Below are 18,987 nucleotides of genomic sequence, written 5' to 3' on the forward strand. Positions count from 1 at the left end.
ACAGCTTTGTGAGTTATTTTCTTACATCTACCGAAGGTATGATTGATTTGTGCTTCTGTGTTAAGTCAGTGGGATGAAATGCCCAAATTGGTGGCATATGCCCTTTAAACTCACTCATTTCTCTTTATTGTGTTATTATGGTGGGAATAAAAAATCTGTCATGTTGAGACACTGTGTACGCAAATAGGTATCATCAGATAAATAGCCTGACGTTACAGGAGGAATTATGGCCTCATGTCTTACATTTTGTAATTAGTAAATAAAACCGTACAGATATTAAAAATATGGTCCAGAAAGTTTTAATGTTAAAGAGTAATACATAAGCACAGTTTTCACTTTTTTGTTAAGAAAATAGGAAGTGAAAAAATTATTTGTTAACCAAGGTGTTCAAAGACAATTTTGTGTGTGTTTTAAAAAATTCATTAAGTTTTTGTATAGTTACCATATCAACTACTTAAAAATTCTGAGTTATTCTGTTAACATTGCAGTAATTAAGTAAAAAGAGACTATTAGCATGGGTCAAATGGAACCAGTATAAAAATGAAGGCAATGTACATGCCTTTATTAGCCAAAGGAAGACCACAACCAGCAATAGAAGAGTGGCAAGTAGGAAGTACAACAACCAACTGATTCAGCAGGCCAAGGAAAAATTTCAAAGGAACAGCTCTAGATGCTAATACAAGGGTCTCGAACAATAAACAACCCCTTTTTTGTATCCTACTTTACATCTCCAGTGAGCAGATGGTTCACTATATGTCAGTGACAGTGATGGCAGAAAAACTCTAGATGACTACTTCTAGAAGCTTTTAAATGCTATTGCACCTACTCAGTGACTCCTCATTAGGGAACCCAGTAACTGAACATCAAGCACATCCCTCCTCCCACATAGGACAAAGTCAAAGAGGTTGTAAATCTCAAACACAAAGCATCTAAGGGAAGATATTATAGTGACAGAAATGCTGAAATTAGTCAGAGAAAACACACACAACCATATAAATACAATACATATGGGCTATTGAGAAACTCAGATGACTGAACCTCAGCTGTTACCCACCCACTTAAAAAAAAAAGAAGACCCCAGTAACTACAGAGGAACACCACTCCTTGCAGTCACATATTACATATTTTCCAAGATCCTTCAAAGACACATTGGGGGAAAGCTGGACAATGAGATAGGGGAGTTTCACTTAACATCTTCAAAACAAAACCCAGAATTGGTTGACATAAAAGATTTCTTTTTATACACTAAGAATTCAGAAACTGTGCAAATAATGATTTTGCTATGAAGAGTTTCCAAATACCACTACCAGTCACAGAACATGTTCACAACTAAATTATTTATTTAGTAACATGTCTCTAGGATTATACCTCATCATCAGGCTAAATTAACATTACAAAAACATTTAACACATGTTTATACAGATATTAAAGTTTCTTTAACTGACTGATATCATCCTGTGGAGAAGAAGAGGATGACCTAGTAAGAGGTGATTTCACTTTGTGTATTTATGATCTGTTCACATGAAAATTTATAGAACGATCACTCACTCTGTTCTTATGACATAGCAGTTTTCTTGTGATGTGTTGAGGCATTATTATTTCCATGGTTCTTTACAGACTTCACAGCATTGTGTATTGTGCTTTAGAAGTACCATTGTGAAGTTTGTGTATGGTGAAGAACTCCAAAAGAACCATGGAAATAACTATGCTTCAACACATCACAAGAAAACTGCTTTGTCACAAGAACAGGGTGATCATTTTATGAAATTTTCATTTGAGTAGAAGATCAGTATGCAAAGTGAAATTGCCTCTTACTAGGTCCCCCCCCCCCTCCCCCCCCCCCCATATCTTGAGTACTTTTTAGTAGGGAGGACACAGCATGTTATCTGGGATGGAGAGTCATCATCAGATGCAGAAGTAACTTCAGGTGTACCACTGGGAAGTGTGTTGGGATCCTTGCTGTTCATGTTGCATATTAAGGAACTTGCAGACAATATTAATAGTAAAATCAGGCTTTTTTGCAGACAATGAAGCTACCTACAATGAAGCTACCTACAATGAAGCTACCTACAATGAAGCTACCTACAATGAAGCTACCTACAATGAAGCTACCTACAATGAAGCTACCTACAATGAAGCTACCTACAATGAAGCTACCTACAATGAAGCTACCTACAATGAAGCTACCTACAATGAAGCTACCTACAATGAAGCTACCTACAATGAAGCTACCTACAATGAAGCTACCTACAATGAAGCACTATCTGAGAGAAGCTGCATAAACATTCAGTCAGATCTTGATAAGATTTCAACATGTGCAGAAATTGACAACTTGCTCTAAATGTTCAGAAACAGAATTTTGCACTTCACAAAACGAAAAAACGTAGTATCGTGTGACTGTAATACGAATGAGTCACTGCTGGAATCGGCCAACTCATACAAATACCCGTGTGGAACATTTTGTAGGGATATGAAACGCTTGTTCGTCCGATTCTTGAGTATTGCTCATCAGTATGGGACCCTTACCAGGTTGGATTAATAGAAGAGATAGACATGATCCAGCGAAAAGCAGCGCGATTCGTCATGGGGACATTTAGTCAGCGCGAGAGCGTTACGGAGATGCTGAACAAGCTCCAGTGGCGGACACTTCAAGAAAGGCGTTACGCAATACGGAGAGGTTTATTATCGAAATTACGAGAGAGCACATTCCGGGAAGAGATGGGCAACATATTACTACCGCCCACATATATCTCGCGTAATGATCACAACGAAAAGATCCGAGGAATTAGAGCAAATACGGAGACTTACAAGCAGTCGTTCTTCCCACGCACAATTCGTGAATGGAACAGGGAAGGGGGATCAGATAGTGGTACAGTAAGTACCCTCCGCCACACACCGTAAGGTGGCTCGCGGAGTATAGATGTAGATACGTTCAGTCGTGGGTAAAGCAGGTAGCAGACTTCGGTTTATTGGTAGGACACTGGGGAAGTGCAATCAGTCTACAAGAGGGACTACTTACAAATCACTCGTGTGACCAGTTCTAGAATATTGCTCGAATGTGTGGAACCGTGCCAGATAGTCCTAAAGGATAGTGAACGTATACAAAGGAGGTCAGTACGAATCGTCACATGTTTGTTTAATCCATGTGACACAACGGTCATTTGAAGAGAGAAATTTGATTGCGGGTTACGCTTAAAGTGTGCGCACATGGTGACCGGTGAGGCCGGCTCAGCCAAACAGCAGGCGAGAGCGAGAAGGAAGACTGCGGAGAGCGAGAAGGAAGACTGCGGCGAGCGAGTGATCAGCGGCAGATCGCTCCACGTAGACCTGTCAGTTTCAAACGGCTGGCGGTTAAGTGACATCACGAGCGTTTTTCCCGTTCCAGCACATGCTTTAAGACAATACTTCATCCAGTAAGAGCTCGTGGTCTCGTGCCTATCGTTGCTACCTCTGGATCACGGAGTTCTGGCTTCGATTTCCAGCCGGGTTGGAGATTTTCTCTGCCTGGGGACTGGGTGTGTGTTGTCACTTCACCACCACCACCACCACCACCACCACCACCACTTGTGACAGTGGCTCTACAGGACTTTGTAAAAATTGGACTGAGTAAAAATTGGGACTGTACGGGCGCTGATGACCGTGTGGTTGAGTGCCCCCACAAACCATACATCATTATCATCCACGTTTGTGTTAATTATACGCAAACGCAAATTAGTACTACAAAGTATGATATGGCAAATGAAAGAGGAGTTTCAGACAAATGAGCCGGGACACCGATACGATTTATATTTTTCACTGATAAAATACCAATTTTATTAATTTCTTGTTAATAATTAAAAGAAATCATAAAAGACACATACACGAACATCAAGGTAGTGTGTGACAGTGGGTGTTGTTACACACATTTCAACACGATTAGTATGTGATATTTGTAATTATTCTGGTATGTTGTCGTTTATTAATATTTTTTGCTTGTTTTGCCCATATTGGTTTAATCTTGTATCTACGTAAATTCTGATCAGTCCATCAGAGAGAGTGCTTCAAATCAGTACGGAAAGTGGTGCCTTATAAAGAACTTTGATGCTATTTAGTGGCACAAATGGGCAAACACTATTTTCGCACTCTGCACAGATTTGCAAAACATTGAAACATTAATTCGGGGCAAACTACTGCAGCTACAAATTTGTGTAAAGTAAGTTTTTGATAAGAAGTTGAGCGCGCACATAATGGTGCAAACAGAAGTAAGATTGCACTTCTATGTAAAGAGTTATGGGAATAAGTGGTGATCACTGAAAAGCAGTTACGTGACGTAGCTTCGGGAATTTCGGATCGATGGTATTTAAGCGGAGCTGACAAAGCTCGAGGACAGAGTCCTGCACGCCTTTGCCGACGCCGGACCTGCATTGTTCGTGCGCGCAAACGGAAGATAGGATATTTTCGGTGTGGAACACAACAGCGACTCTTATTCCATTCCGCCGACCGTCGCAGGTGGGAGTGTAACAGATACTGAAGGAACTCAACTGGCAGGCTCTCTAAAACAAACTATCCCGAGAATTCTATTGAAGTTTCAGGAACTGGTTTTAAATGATTCTCTAGGGATATACAACAACTCCCTACGTATCGCTCACATAGGGACACTGAGGATAAGATTAGAATACTTACTACACGCACAGAGCCACTCAATCATTCTTCTCGTGCTCCATACGTGAATGGTGCTGGAAGAAACCCTAGTAACTTGTACAATGGGATGTACCGTTTGCCACGCACCTCACGATGGTTTGGAGAATACAGATGTAGATGTAGACTCGCAACAGAAGGTCTACCACTCCTCTCTTGATCATGAATATTTGTTCCACCAGTTTAAAAAAATCTGACCCTTTGCCTCATAATACCTTCACTTATAACGTTAGGACCGTATAAAAGTACACAACTGACGAGAAATATCTGCTGCTGAAACCTTTTTTTATTACAGCGCTGGTGTTTTGAGGTTTTAATAAGCCAATATGCGAAAGACCGAGATTCGTACAGTACTCCCACAGCTGGAAGTTTACTTAATCAGAGAAAGTGCAGATGTGACTATTACGGCGCTTCGCACGCAAATAGTAGTGCCACACTAATACGGTGGTTACTTTCCGAACCGCCCTCTACACCGAAATATGCACAAAATATTAACCATTTCTTCTTTTCTGACAGGCAGCTCAATAAACCACCTAGATTTCTCATGAAGAACTGAATGTTTCCTAGAGGAAGTCTGTAGAATGTTGCAGTTATCAGAAAAGTATTCTGCAGTAACAGCTGCACTATACTATGGTTTCCTGTATTATTCACTAGTAAGAGACAGTACTAGATGATTAGGGATTCCACTTTATATCACAAACATCCTGGATGTATTAACAGCTTATCTACCTCAACTGTTCCCCGTATAGGCCCATAGCCTCGAGTAGTTTTCGGTGTACGAGGAGCATTCCGTAAGTAATGCAACGATTTTTTTTTGTGAAAGCAGGTTCAACGAATTTTTTTGGTGAAAGCAGGTTCAACGAATTTTTTTGGTGAAAGAAGGTTCAACGAATTTTTTTGTGAAAGAAGGTTCAACGAATTTTTTTGTGAAAGAAGGTTCAACGAATTTTTTTGTGAAAGAAGGTTCAACGAATTTTTTTGTGAAAGAAGGTTCAACGAATTTTTTTGTGAAAGAAGGTTCAACGAATTTTTTTGTGAAAGAAGGTTCAACGAATTTTTTTGTGAAAGAAGGTTCAACGAATTTTTTTTGTGAAAGCAGGTTTATTTTATTCAGGATTCCAATACACCATATTATTCCCTCTTTTGGCTACAAACCCCTATTTTTCATCATAATCTCCGTTCAACACGACGGCATTACGCCACGTTACTCGAAGGGCCTGTACGCCACGTGGTACCACTAACGATCGACGTCGGAGTCAACGTATTGCTGCATCAATAACCTCTCCATCATCCACATATGCTTCCCCCGAGTGCATCCTTCGTTGGGTGAAACAGACGGAAGTCTGAGGGTGCGAGATACGGCCTTTAGGGTGGATGAGGGGGAACAGTCCAATGAAGTTTTGTGGACGCTCTCGGGTGCGGAGACTTGTGAAACCTTGCGTTGACGGGAGATCGACAAGTTTGCGTGGCCTTGTTGAGACGATGACAGACGCCTCGACCAGACTCGCCGTACTTTTGTTCACTACTAGGTCTCTGTAGACATTCTGCATATCCTATGAGTATCTGCGATGCTCTGGTTACCCGCCGAAAGAAACTCAATGACAGCTCTGTGCTTTGGAAGCACCTCTGTTACAGACGCTATTTGGAAGGCTACATACAGCGCCACTACTCGTCGGAACAGACTATAGGGCTAGAGCGGTAATGTTTTATGTTCCATAACAAGTTCCTCATTTTTTCAACCGAAACTGCCAGAGAAAAAATGTGTTGCATGACTTACTGAACGAGCCTTGTATGAGTTCCCTGACATTGGACATGTCAACTCATCAACCCAACCAATCATATCCATGCTTCAGGCAATCAAAGGTGGTGGACTTGCGTCGGTGCTAGGCTGTGTGTACCAAGAGATTTGAAGAAGTGGTTACTGCTTCCCATAGTGGCAGGAACACTTTCGGGTGGTATGTCTGATCGATGACTGCTCTTGTCCAGCATTCAGTTGCTAAGTGACTAAGTATTGTTTGTCCATTAGATGTTATAGTCTAAAACAATGAATTCTAGCCCTTTCAACGATTTACTGTTGCCCATGACAGCTGACTGTCGCAGCGGCGATCTACCCTAATTCACGATACTTACAGTATACTTTTTACGTGTTTGCACGCTCGTAGGAAGTCCAGAGTCTAAACAGCCTTGAAGACGGATTGTCCACTACATCGAGTACTCAGTATATGGCTGCAGTCTAATGTGCTGATGTGATGTAATGTCCATCCTGTGGCAGCTGACAATGTCCCAGTCATGTGACAATGAATTACTCGATTCGTATGGCGACGGGAGTGCTCTCTCAGCAACACAGCAGCAAACACCGTTCCTCATGATTGTATACTGCATAATGGCAAGTACTTGAGTATTGTCCGACTGTGAAAACTGATATCCATGCCGGAGGGACAGCACCGTTATTGTTTACAGCCACGAAAGAGATAACAGCAGCACACACTCCGATAGTCTAACTTTAAGGTTATCAGGTATTAGAGTGCAACAGTTCAACGACAACAGGCTCACTCCCGATACACTGTCACTGTCACAATCTATACAACCTCTGAACTAACTACAAGACTTTTCGAGTCTACTCTTTCGTAAGGATCTAATGTTCTGCTGGCAGGTTTTGTCACTGACGCACAATCATTTGGTTAATTTGGCATCTTTTACAACAGAATAGTCTTGTCAGGATAACTGTTTCCTGTGAGTTTCTTTGTTGAGTCTGAAGTCTAGTTTTGGTGACAGCAGCTGTGAACATTAGTTTCTTCTTAGATGTTTCATATTATTACAGCAGTTTCTGTAGAACAGGGTATATTTGTGAGTCATCAATGGATTAACTAGCGCAGCCACTTCGTTTCGTTTTCTTTGGGCTAGATATTCTTATCTCTCATCCTAAGTATCATGCTCCTCCTCCCCTTTTTGCACACAATAAAAAAACCCATGGAGTCATTCTCGACGGAGTAGGAACTCAGGACAAGGATGGGAAGGATATCAGGTCTGAAGTCCTGGTTTGGCAAAAATTTTCAGTCATCAATGCATATTTATTATAATGCAGTTTCAGCATATCTGAACAATTTGCACCGATACTCAGTGCATCTACACTGATTTCATCCCCATTGATTCATTTGTCTCAATTCAGTGCTGATAATTTTTTTGGTAGGAAATGTTCTGAGGCATCAAGGGAACACCAATTTAGTATTGGAGGGCAGCGTTGAGTGTAAAAATCTTAGAGGGAGATCAAGAGATGAATACACTAAGTAGATTCAGAAGGATGTAGGTTGCAGTAGATATTTCAAGGTGATGAAGCTTGCACAGGACAGTAGCATGGAGAGCTGCATCAAACCAGTCTCTGGACTGAAGACCACAACAACAGGAACAAATTTGTATACAGGGTTATAACAAATGATTGAAGCGATTTCACAGCTCTACAATAACTTTATTATTTGAGATATTTTCACAATGCTTTGCACACACATACAAAAACTCAAAAAGTTTTTTTAGGCATTCACAAATGTTCGATATGTGCCCCTTTAGTGATTCGGCAGACATCAAGCCGATAATCAAGTTCCTCCCACACTCGGCGCAGCATGTCTCCATCAATGAGTTCGAAAGCATCGTTGATGCGAGCTCGCAGTTCTGGCACGTTTCTTGGTAGAGGAGGTTTAAACACTGAATCTTTCACATAACCCCACAGAAAGAAATCGCACGGGGTTAAGTCAGGAGAGCGTGGAGGCCATGACATGAATTGCTGATCACGATCTCCTCCACGACCATCCATTGGTTTTCCAATCTCCTGTTTAAGAAATGCCGAACATCATGATGGAAGTGTGGTGGAACACCATCCTGTTGAAAGATGAAGTCGGCGCTGTCGGTCTCCAGTTGTGGCATGAGCCAATTTTCCAGCATGTCCAGATACACATGTCCTGTAACATTTTTTTCTCAGAAGAAAAAGGGGCCGTAAACTTTAAACCGTGAGACTGCACAAAACTCGTTAACTTTTGGTGAATTGCGAATTTGCTGCACGAATGCGTGAGGATTCTCTACCGCCCAGATTCGCACATTGTGTCTGTTCACTTCACCATTAAGAAAAAAATGTTGCTTCATCACTGAAAACAAGTTTCGCACTCTTCCATGAGCTGTTGCAACTGCGCCGAAAATTCAAAGCGTTTGACTTTGTCATCGTGTGTCAGGGCTTGTAGCAATTGTAAACGGTAAGGCTTCTGCTTTAGCCTTTTCTGTAAGATTTTCCAAACCGTCGGCTGTGGTATGTTTAGCTCCCTGCTTGCTTTATATCGCTCACTGCAGGCTGACCTGTTGATTTCCCCTTACAGAGGCATCCAGAAGCTTTAAACTGCGCATACCATCGCCGAATGGTGTAAGCAGTTGGTGGATCTTTGTTGAACTTCGTCCTGAAGTGTCGTTGCACTGTTAGGACTGACTGATGTGAGTGAATTTCAAGCACGACATACGCTTTCTCGGCTCCTGTCGCCATTTTGTCTCACTGCGCTCTCGAGCGCTCTGGCGGCAGAAACCTGAAGTGCGGCTTCAGCCGAACAAAACTTTATGAGTTTTTCTACGTATCTGTAGTGTGTCATGACCATATGTCAATGAATGGAGCTACAGTGAATTTATGAAATCGCTTCAATCATTTGTAATAGCCCTGTACGTGTCTTCTGTGGCTGGGTAAGCCACGATACTACGCAGACTCCGTTCCTCAAGTGACCATATTCCCATGTGGTTTTGGCGGAGGAACGGTGCTTCTGCTTATTGCACATGATCGGTGTCAGTAAGTCATATTTGTGAAACCATGTTGGCGCTAGTCATGACAAAAGGCGAAAGGGATAAGGTAGGATAGAGGCTATTCGTGGGCTAGCCGGCTTGTCAGTGATTGGCGACAGCCAGCGCTTGGTTTCTCGTGGGCATGTTTACTTCCTCGGGTGTGCGGAAATACACTGACAGTCCCTCCATAGCTGTTTGTTTAGTTTGTCGCGTCCATACGCAGTGAGGCTTCTGCACCGCGATCGCTCGCGGGTCTTTTGACGGGGGTAGCTGGCAGCCAGGGCTGCTTAATAATTTCAATCGCATCTCGAATTATGCCTTGGCGCATCCACGAATCTCGCCTGCTCACGGGCTTCCTGGAACAAGACAGACTGTCTACAGCCATGGTGGTGTTGCGCTATCGCCGATTTATTGTGCTGTACTAATCGCACATAGCGTTCATGTCGTCGTTCTCGTGTCCTAACTTGTCTATCTCCCCTCTGTAGACATTTCCACATTCACAACATAGTTAATAAATTCCTGTAGTATTTAGACTGTTCATTGCTTCCTTGGTGGAACCTATCAGCTGTCAATCCAGTGGCAACTCCGAAAAATCTGTTTGAAATTTCGTCGGTGGGGGAACTTTGCCTAGCCGTTCACGAACGCCCTTCACAGACTGTGAGTGTACTAACAGAAGCTTTTCTTCCTTGCCTTCTTTTCGGGTTTTATTTCGACTGGCCTTCGTCACCTTTCTTATACACAACTGTTGGCGCGAAACGTATGGTGTAGATCGCTCAATTCTTCTTTGGTGTTGCTAGGGTCACGTATTCTGTATGCACGGGCACGCAGAGAGTGCAGAACCGCATACTTAAACGCCCTGCGGAAGATTTCACAGTTCTCTCACGAAACCGACAGAAACGATGCGTTACCATTTTTAGACGTGGGGGCATATAAAACTGCGGTGGTACACAGGGACACAAAACGTACCGGAAGACAACTCTCACAAATTGGTACCTGCAGGCGGAAATTCACCGTCACCCAGGTAAGAAGTGCTCAGTTTCCGCACACGCTGACTGCCTGTGCGTACCGATTAAATGACACTAACAACATCAAAGAAGTATTGAGGGAGCTGCATCACACGTTTCGCTCTATTGGTTATGATTACAGCCTTATAAGAAAGGCGACCAAGGCCATCCGAAACGGAACAAGACAAGAAGACAATTAAGAGAAACTTCAGTTAGTGCACTTACCATATGTGAAGGGCGTCAGTAAACGGTTAGGCAACGTCTTACATAGACGAGGGTTCACGCCGATTTTCCGCATTAGCCGGATGCAATGAACCAACTAAATACAATAGAAATAAATTACGTTGTGAGGGCGGAGCTGTCTACAGAGGTAAATAAATGGAAATGTCGTGTGGCTAGGGCCTCCCGTCGGGTAGACCGTTCGCCTGGTGCAGGTCTTTCGATTTGACGCCACTTCGGCGACCTGCGCGTCGATGGGGATGAAATGATGATGATTAGGACAACACAACACCCAGTCCCTGAGCGGAGAAAATTTCCGACCCAGCCGGGAATCGAACCCGGGCCCTTAGGATTGACAGTCTGTCACGCTGACCACTCAGCTACCAGGGCGGACGTCTACAGAGGTGAGGCACGGAGACCTGTTAACACACGAGTAGCAGAGCGTGAACACTATGTGCGGTTAGCACAACACAAGAAACCGGCGATAGCGGAACACCACAGTGAGCGTGGACAGTGCTCTTTGAAGCTCGTGTGCTGGCGAAACAGTCGTGGATGCGCAAAGGCAAAATTCGAGATGCGATTGAAATTAAGCAGTAGACAGGACGGCTACAAACTTCCGGCGTCCTGCTCCCGGCTATCACTGTCCAATGGGCCGCGAGCGTTCGGGAAGCTCAAGGCTCACCGGGCGACACCCTAAACAAACAGCTGTAAAAGGACTCAGTGTATTTTCTCGCACACCAGGAAGAAAACATGCCCACGAGAAACCAAACGCTGATTTGCAAACTGTCACCAATCACTGACGAGCCGCCTAGTCCAAGAATAGCTTCTTTGCTACCCTCTCTCTTTCGCGTTAACTAGCCTATTATATTCTAGGGCCAATACACTTTCACAAATATGACATTAACACCGATCGTCTGCAATAAACAGAGGGGCTTTTCTTGCTCCAAAACCAGCCTAGCACTGAAGAAGGCCGTTGTAATGTGATCGAAACATGGGCTTTACAGCTTACAATTAAAGCATTTTATATAATTACGCGGGTGAGCACCCAGAAGAATTTTAATCATGACACTGACCACGGAAGCCTACGTACCCATATCAACAGGCAGCAGTGTACGGAAATCTCAAGTGCGAACACCAGTGAAAATGAAAGTATGATTCGTGCTCAGATAGCCTAACGCAACAAGCAGGAAACCTAGGTTTGAGTCACAATCTGGCACAATGTTTAACTGTCACTACATATTGGGAATATCTATCTCCTAAGGTAGTTCAGTCGCCTCTTGATACTGTCGTATTATTCCCATCAGTAGTAAACAATTATGTTAACAGGAACCCGCTAAGCAAGGTGGCGCCATGGAACTCGCTGGACTTCCGTTCACGAGGAGCGAGGTCTCCCGGCCACCCACATTTAGGTGTTGCTTATTTCCCTAAATCACTTAAGGCAAATGCAGAGACTGACCCTTTCAAAAGGGTATGGCTGATTTCCCTCTCTACCCTTGTTCTATTCCACTGGCCTCATCGTCGACAGAATGTTCAACCGAGTGCTTAATTTCTAAAATTTTAGGTGGCGGAACGCATCTCTTCCACCATACAAAAGACCCAAGCTCAATCCATGAAAATCACAAGTTTCGATTTTTGAAAACTTGTTATAAAAGTTAGGAAATTTTTTTTTACAAAATACTATTCTGAAATCCACGTTTTTAAAAAATAATTTATTTTATCAGAACAATAAAACAACAAGATTTAACATAAATAACACGTGCTACGCTCTGTCCCCGTCGGAGTGTCACTTTGCTCCCTAGTTTTGTTCCATCATATCGGCTCAAGTCGGCAGCCTTCATGACTATGACGACATGTCTCCAACTTCAGAACGAAGTTCAGCTTATCTTGCGTATACTGTCTACACACACACACACACACACACACACACACACACACACACACACACACACACATACTACCTTGCCCTATGCTCCTGGCAATCGCATCACGTTGGTCAGCCAAGTCATGTCCAGTGGTGCCGGTGCAGCAGTGAATTACAGTTACTTTGAGATTTAACATGTGTGCTATTTTGAAGGTCCAGTGTCAACCTGTTCCAGTGCGAAAAAAAAAATCCTTGAGATGAGCCGGAACGCCATTGCGGCACTTCCGGGTTGAAATTAAGCCCTGCATCAACCCCAATCTTCCTTCCCTTCTCCCTTTAATACTAACCAGTCACCCGTGTCCGCAAATCCATTTTCCGCCATTACTTTTCTGCGTGCAGTGTGCATCACTTTGAACTGGAACATTGCTATACCTACTCACGTAAGATAAAGCTGTCTGAACACACTACTTCGCTATGTCTGATGTTACTGGAGGTAGTTTTCCTTTGCCTTCCTCCAGACTTTGCGCTGACTCACCCAGTAAGTTATAAAACGACCTACCAGTCAACGTGGACTCCAAAGCAATGTGCACATACTGGTACACAAATCATTGCCACAGGTGAAAGGATAAAAGATAGTGCAGAGTTAGGATCAAACTCTGGCTCTTTGTATTTGTAGTTCAACACCTAGAATATGTGACAGCACATAGTCACGTACCTCGCTATATCCCATTATGGCCAAGACAACAGCTGATTTTGGCGAGTAATCCTCTTTGCCATGCATGTCCCAATGCTCTAGGCCTACTCGTATGTTTGTTGATGTAATCTGGTATGATTATTGTGGAAATGGATTCAATAAACTCACGTTGCTCCAGTCTAGCGTGTGCAGGCAGGCCTCATTGTTTGAGTTACAACTTAACATACAGCCGGACCGAATCGATCATAAAGGCGAACTAGGTAGCTGCCTAGAACGCCCAGATGACGGGGAGAGGAAAGGCTGGCTGTTTAGATAGGGAGAGGGAGGGGAGTTTTAAGGATGATATATTTTGTGCGTAAATAAAGAAAATTGGAACACACTTTTACGTCCGTTTAGCTTAACTGTGCCGGCTGATAGTGTAGTATAGGAGGTCCCTAAAACTATGGTCACATTCATACATACGGCGGAAGATGCTGAATGGCATATTTAGAGACAAGGGATATTCTCAGGAATGAATATTTCAGGAAGTAAGATGTCTCTAACAATGCGTGTGAGATTCGCATTGGTTTACTGCTTATCTTCCATTACAAACAACAACTAGCTGCACTGACTTTGGTAGCACCACTCTGAACAACAATACGAAATATTCTGTGTTGTATCCATGTTGGAGTTAATCATTGTTTACAGTTCTTGATTAGTTGAAGAATTGACAGACGATACCTGTGAGATTCAGCAAAAAGCGACGCGTTTCATCATGGCATAGTATGGTCGCCACGAGAGCGTGTTTGCGGAAATGTTCAACAATTTATATTGACAGATGCTACAAGACAGGCGTACGTTCGAAGAAGAGTCGTAACTTACTTCCTTCCAAGCATGTCTCGTGAAATGACAACGGCAGATAACTTTTCGAGGTTCACGGCAGTTTTTCTTCGGCACACCTTTCACGAGTAGAGTGGATAATGAGAAGAGGGGGGGGGGGGGGAGGGAGGGAGGGGAATGTCATTGGCACTGCCATACAAAATACGGTTCCTTGCAATGCACGAAAGTGGATGCAGCCAGCCAGATTACGTGCCGCTAGCAGGTATGTAATTTTGGCCCTTAAGGTTTGAGCAAAGTCCCAGATGATCCTACGGCCTTGACAGTACTGTCAAAGCTGCACCTCGCCCCTCTTCCTCTTTCCCTGTAAACCAAGCTTTCTGCAGTTTTTCTGTCTAAATTTAGAATTTTTTCACAATTTTGTAAATGGGTTTAATAAAAATGAAGCATTACTGAAAAGTATTAGTGATATGGACCATATAGATGAAAAACATTGCACTCAACAAATTAAATGTATTTATGTAGTAAGTAAATTATAAATAGCATATACTTCCCAAAAACCGCAAGTAAAACAATCTATATCATTGTTCGTGGCAGTTACTGTACACAGTATTTAATACGATGTACAATAAAATACAGATTTTATTTGCTCGGCATGAATTATCAGCCCTCCGTCTTCAGGCACACAAGTGGCCCATCGGGACCATCCGACCGCCGTGTCATCCTCAGCTGAGGATGCGAATAGGAGGGGCGTGTGGTCAGCACACAGTGCTCCCGGTCGTTATGATTTTCTTGGACCGGAGCTGCTACTATTCGGTCGAGTTGCTCCTCAGTTGGCATCACGAAGCTGAGTGCACCCCGAAAAAATGGCAACAGCACATTGCAGCCCAGATGGTCACCCATCCAAGTGCCGGTCACGCCCGACATCGCGTAACTTCGGTGATCTGACGGGAACCGGTGTATCCACTGCGGTAAGGCTGTTGCCAATTATCAGAAGTGCATAAAATTTTTAATTATAATTTAAAGAATAAAATACTGAAAAATTTTTAGCAAACTGAAAACAGCATGTCATTCTCAACGGAGAAAAATCTTTAGGCGTAGAAGTCACCAGGCGTACACCAATGTGATTCTTGAACAGGGTATTCGTTACTAGCTGAACCTTGTTACAGAACTCAGTCTTTCTCCTCTCTCATTCCTTGTCCCAAGTCCATATTCTCCTGTAACCTTATCTTCTACTCCTTCCCCTACAACTGCATTCCAGTTCCCCATGACTATTAGATTCTCATTTCCCTTTACATACTGTATTACCCCTTCAATATCCTCATATATTTTATCTCTTCATCTTCCGCTGGCGACGTCGGCATGAATACCTGAACTATCGTTGTCGGTGTTGGTTTGCTTTCGATTCTGATTAGAACGACCCTGTCACTGAGCGATTCACACATTCCTATTCATAACGAATCCCACTCCCGTTGCACCATTTTCTGCTGCTGTTGATATTATCCTATACTCATCTGACCAGAAATCTTTGTCTTCTTTCCACTTCACTTCACTGACCCCTACTATATCTAGATTGATACTTTGCATTTCCCTTTTCAGATTTTCTAGTTTCCCTACCACATTCAAGCTTCTGATATTCCTCGCCCCGACTCTTAGAACGTTATCCTTCCGTTGATTGTTCAATCTTTTTCTCATGGTAACCTCTCCCTTGGCAATCCCCTCCCGGAGATCCGAATGGAGCACTATTCCGGAATTTTTTGCCAGTGGAGAGATCTTCATGATACTTCAATTACAGGCCACATGTCCTGTGGATACACGTTATGTGCCTTTGTGCAGTGGTTTCCATTGCCTTCTGCATCATCAAGCCGTTCTTTGCTGATTCTTCCACCTTTAGGGGCAATTTCCCACCCCTAGGACAAGAGAGTGCCCTGAACTTGTGTCCGCTCCTCCGCCCTCTTTGACAAGGCCATTAGCAGAGAGACTTCTTATGCCGGAAGTCTTCGGCTGCCAATGCTAATTATTAACCAAAATTTAAGCAGCGTCGGGATTCGAACCTGGGACTGAAGATGTTTTGATTATGAATGGTAGACGCTACATAGACGGATGCAAAAAAAGAAATGTAATGGTAATAGTATAATAGTTACAGCATAGATAAATCACAAGGCTGGCCAGCTATTAGTCGCTTTGCGCCTTTTTTATTCATTTCCTTTTCGATGCTCTCGACATTGCACTTTCTAGGTCTTTTGAATTCCTTCCGACGCGAGATTTCCTGGACTTGCGTTATCTACAATTTCGAAAATATTTACGAATCATACGGGAAGACCATTTTCCTTTTCGTCATTTGCAATTTAATACAGATTTCGAATTATATTCCAACGAATAATTTCATTGACACTCTTTGGGTCCTGGTAGTGTTTCGCAAGCTCTTCACAATGAATCCTGAATTAATGTGCTGGCCAAACGCGTTTCCAGCCTACACAAACTTTAGAAGTTAGACTAAGTTAACGTAAGTCATGGAATACCTCCTGGTATCTTGTCGGGCCTCCTTTTACCCGGCGTAGTGCAGCATCTCGACGTCTTTGATAGTCCCCTGCAGAAATACTGAGCCATGCTACCGTCTTTAGCAGTCCACAATTACGAAAGTGTTGTCGGTGCAGGATTTTGTGCACCAACTGATCTCTCGATTATGTCCCGTAACTGTTCGATGTGATTCATGTCTGGCATTCTCGGTGGCCAAATCATTCGCTCCAACTGTCCAGAACAGTCTTTAAACCAATCGCTAACAAGTGTGGCCAGGTGACATGTAGCATTGTCATCCATGGTGAGTCCATCGTCGTTTTGGAACATGTAGTCCATGAATAACTGCATATGGTCTCGAAGTAGCCGAACAATCATTGACAGTCAATGATCGGTTCATCTGAACCAGAGAACGCAGTCCATTCTATGTAAACTCAGCCCACACCATTATGGAGCTACCACCAGCTTGCACAGTGCCTTGTTCCCATGGCTTATTGGGGTCTGCGCGACACTCTAATCCTATGAACTCTTAGCACCTGGAATCTGAAGTCATCTGACCAGGCCAAAGCTTTCCACTTTTCTAGCGCCCAACCGATATGGTCACGAGCCCAAGAGAGGCACTGCGGGCGATGTACACGTTCGTCATAGGTCGCACATTGATTTCTGCGGTTATTTCATGCACTGTTTATCTGTTAGCACTGACAACTAAGTCACTGTTCTATGTCGTTAAGTGAAGGCCGTCGACCACTGCGTAATCCGTGATGAGAGATAGTGCCTGAAATTTGATATTCTCGGCACACTTGGAATATTTAATTCCATAACAATTTCCGAAATGGAATATAGCACGCGTCTAGATCCAACTACCATTCTGCGTTTAAAGAATGTTAATCCCCGTCGTGCGGAAGTTATCACGTAGGAAATCTTTTCATGTGAATCTAGCTACCCCGAGACTTGTCACCTCAGTATAAATCGTAAGAATCACGCGCATCGCCTGCAGTGGTACGATGACGTCACAGGCAAAACAAATATTGCGCAAGAAATACGTGAAGACATGATCCTTTATAGGCTCAACAACTTTTTATGCATTATTAGTCTCAGTTATTAGCTAAGTAAATCAGACGGTGTTCTTTCACGCAAAAAAGTTCAGTCGACGATCGAATAGACGTTTTCGCGTCTAAAAAGCCTGTACTCCCATTTAGCCGTTAGCACCAAACCTGAAACGTCCGAGAGGATTGTTTAAACAGAGCGATGTGTATAATAGCGAGCGCTACGAGATTGTCGACACGAGTCGCTCCACAATGAGTCTGCGAGCCGCGGCCTGAGAACAGCTGGCCGCGCCGGCTCAGTGCTCGTGGATCTGCCAGCGGCGGAAGCGGCCGCCTCGGCAGACTTCTCCCCCTCCCCGCCCACCGATAGTTTTTTTTCTGACGTCTTTTTGCTGTGGCTGCCTTGTAGGCGTCCGCCGCGCTCTGGCTTCCCTCGCGCTCGACCGCTCCCGTCACAGCTGCGGATCGCTGGTGCCGGTCGCACACGGCATACCGAGCCAGTTGTCCACAGACGTACAACACTAGACAGGCAATGCGCCAGTTGTCCACAGACGTACAACACTAGACAGGCAATGCGCCAGTTGTCCACAGACGTACAACACTAGACAGGCAATACCGTATACGGTATCAATGGTGCCACTGAAGCCAGCAGTTTAGAACTGCAATATGACGGCGAGCGAAAAGAACGTATAAACAACTACTTATTTACTTATATAACACTGGTCAGAAATCGGAATAAACATACGTTATCTTTAGAGTTTTCACATGATGGTCAATGCATGCGTTGTCTTTCGCTGTAATTTTTCGTACAACATACGGAAGATACGAGGAAAGAAACATTTCTCAATTCAACCGTAACTAGAAACATCTTGGGTATTTTTTATTTTGTACTGTATGTATGCCTAAATAATTACATTACAGTTTGTCATACCCGAAATACCGGCTGTGTTTAAGTAGTTATGTATAGTTTAAGGGGTCTAATAATCTAGTATTAAGAGACGTAGTTTAATGAGATGCTTTTAGTCAGTTTTGATCAACTTCAGCTTTTCTTGGAATAGTTCCTATAAGTAGAACGCGCTATTTGTCGTTGATAATACGGGTCTTTATTCATTTGAGTGTTCTTACGAAAACTCGTCTGATTTAAACTTGTATATACGTATTAGTAGTGGTGGTGGTGGTGGTGGTGGTGGTGGTAGTAGTAGTAGCAGCAGCAGTAGTAGTAGTAGTAGTAGTAGTAGTAGTAGTAGTAGCAGCAGCAGCAGCAGTAGTAGTAGTAGTAGTAGTAGTAGTAGCAGCAGCAGCAGCTTTATTCATCCGTAGATTTCTTTTTACAAGGATATAGGA

General features: G+C 43.3%; 1 protein-coding gene and 1 pseudogene across 1 annotated transcript in view; both read right to left on the reverse strand.

Moving 5' to 3' along the window:
• LOC124794776 (UDP-glycosyltransferase UGT5-like) overlaps positions 1-18,987 on the reverse strand; it is a 136,491-nt gene that overhangs the window by 58,537 nt on the left and 58,967 nt on the right. The gene's annotated exons all lie outside the window — the stretch shown is intronic.
• Positions 14,948-15,065, reverse strand: LOC124796936 (annotated as a pseudogene).

This window comes from Schistocerca piceifrons, chromosome 4 (genome assembly GCF_021461385.2).
Source record: "Schistocerca piceifrons isolate TAMUIC-IGC-003096 chromosome 4, iqSchPice1.1, whole genome shotgun sequence".
NCBI classification, from domain to species: Eukaryota; Metazoa; Arthropoda; class Insecta; order Orthoptera; family Acrididae; genus Schistocerca; species Schistocerca piceifrons.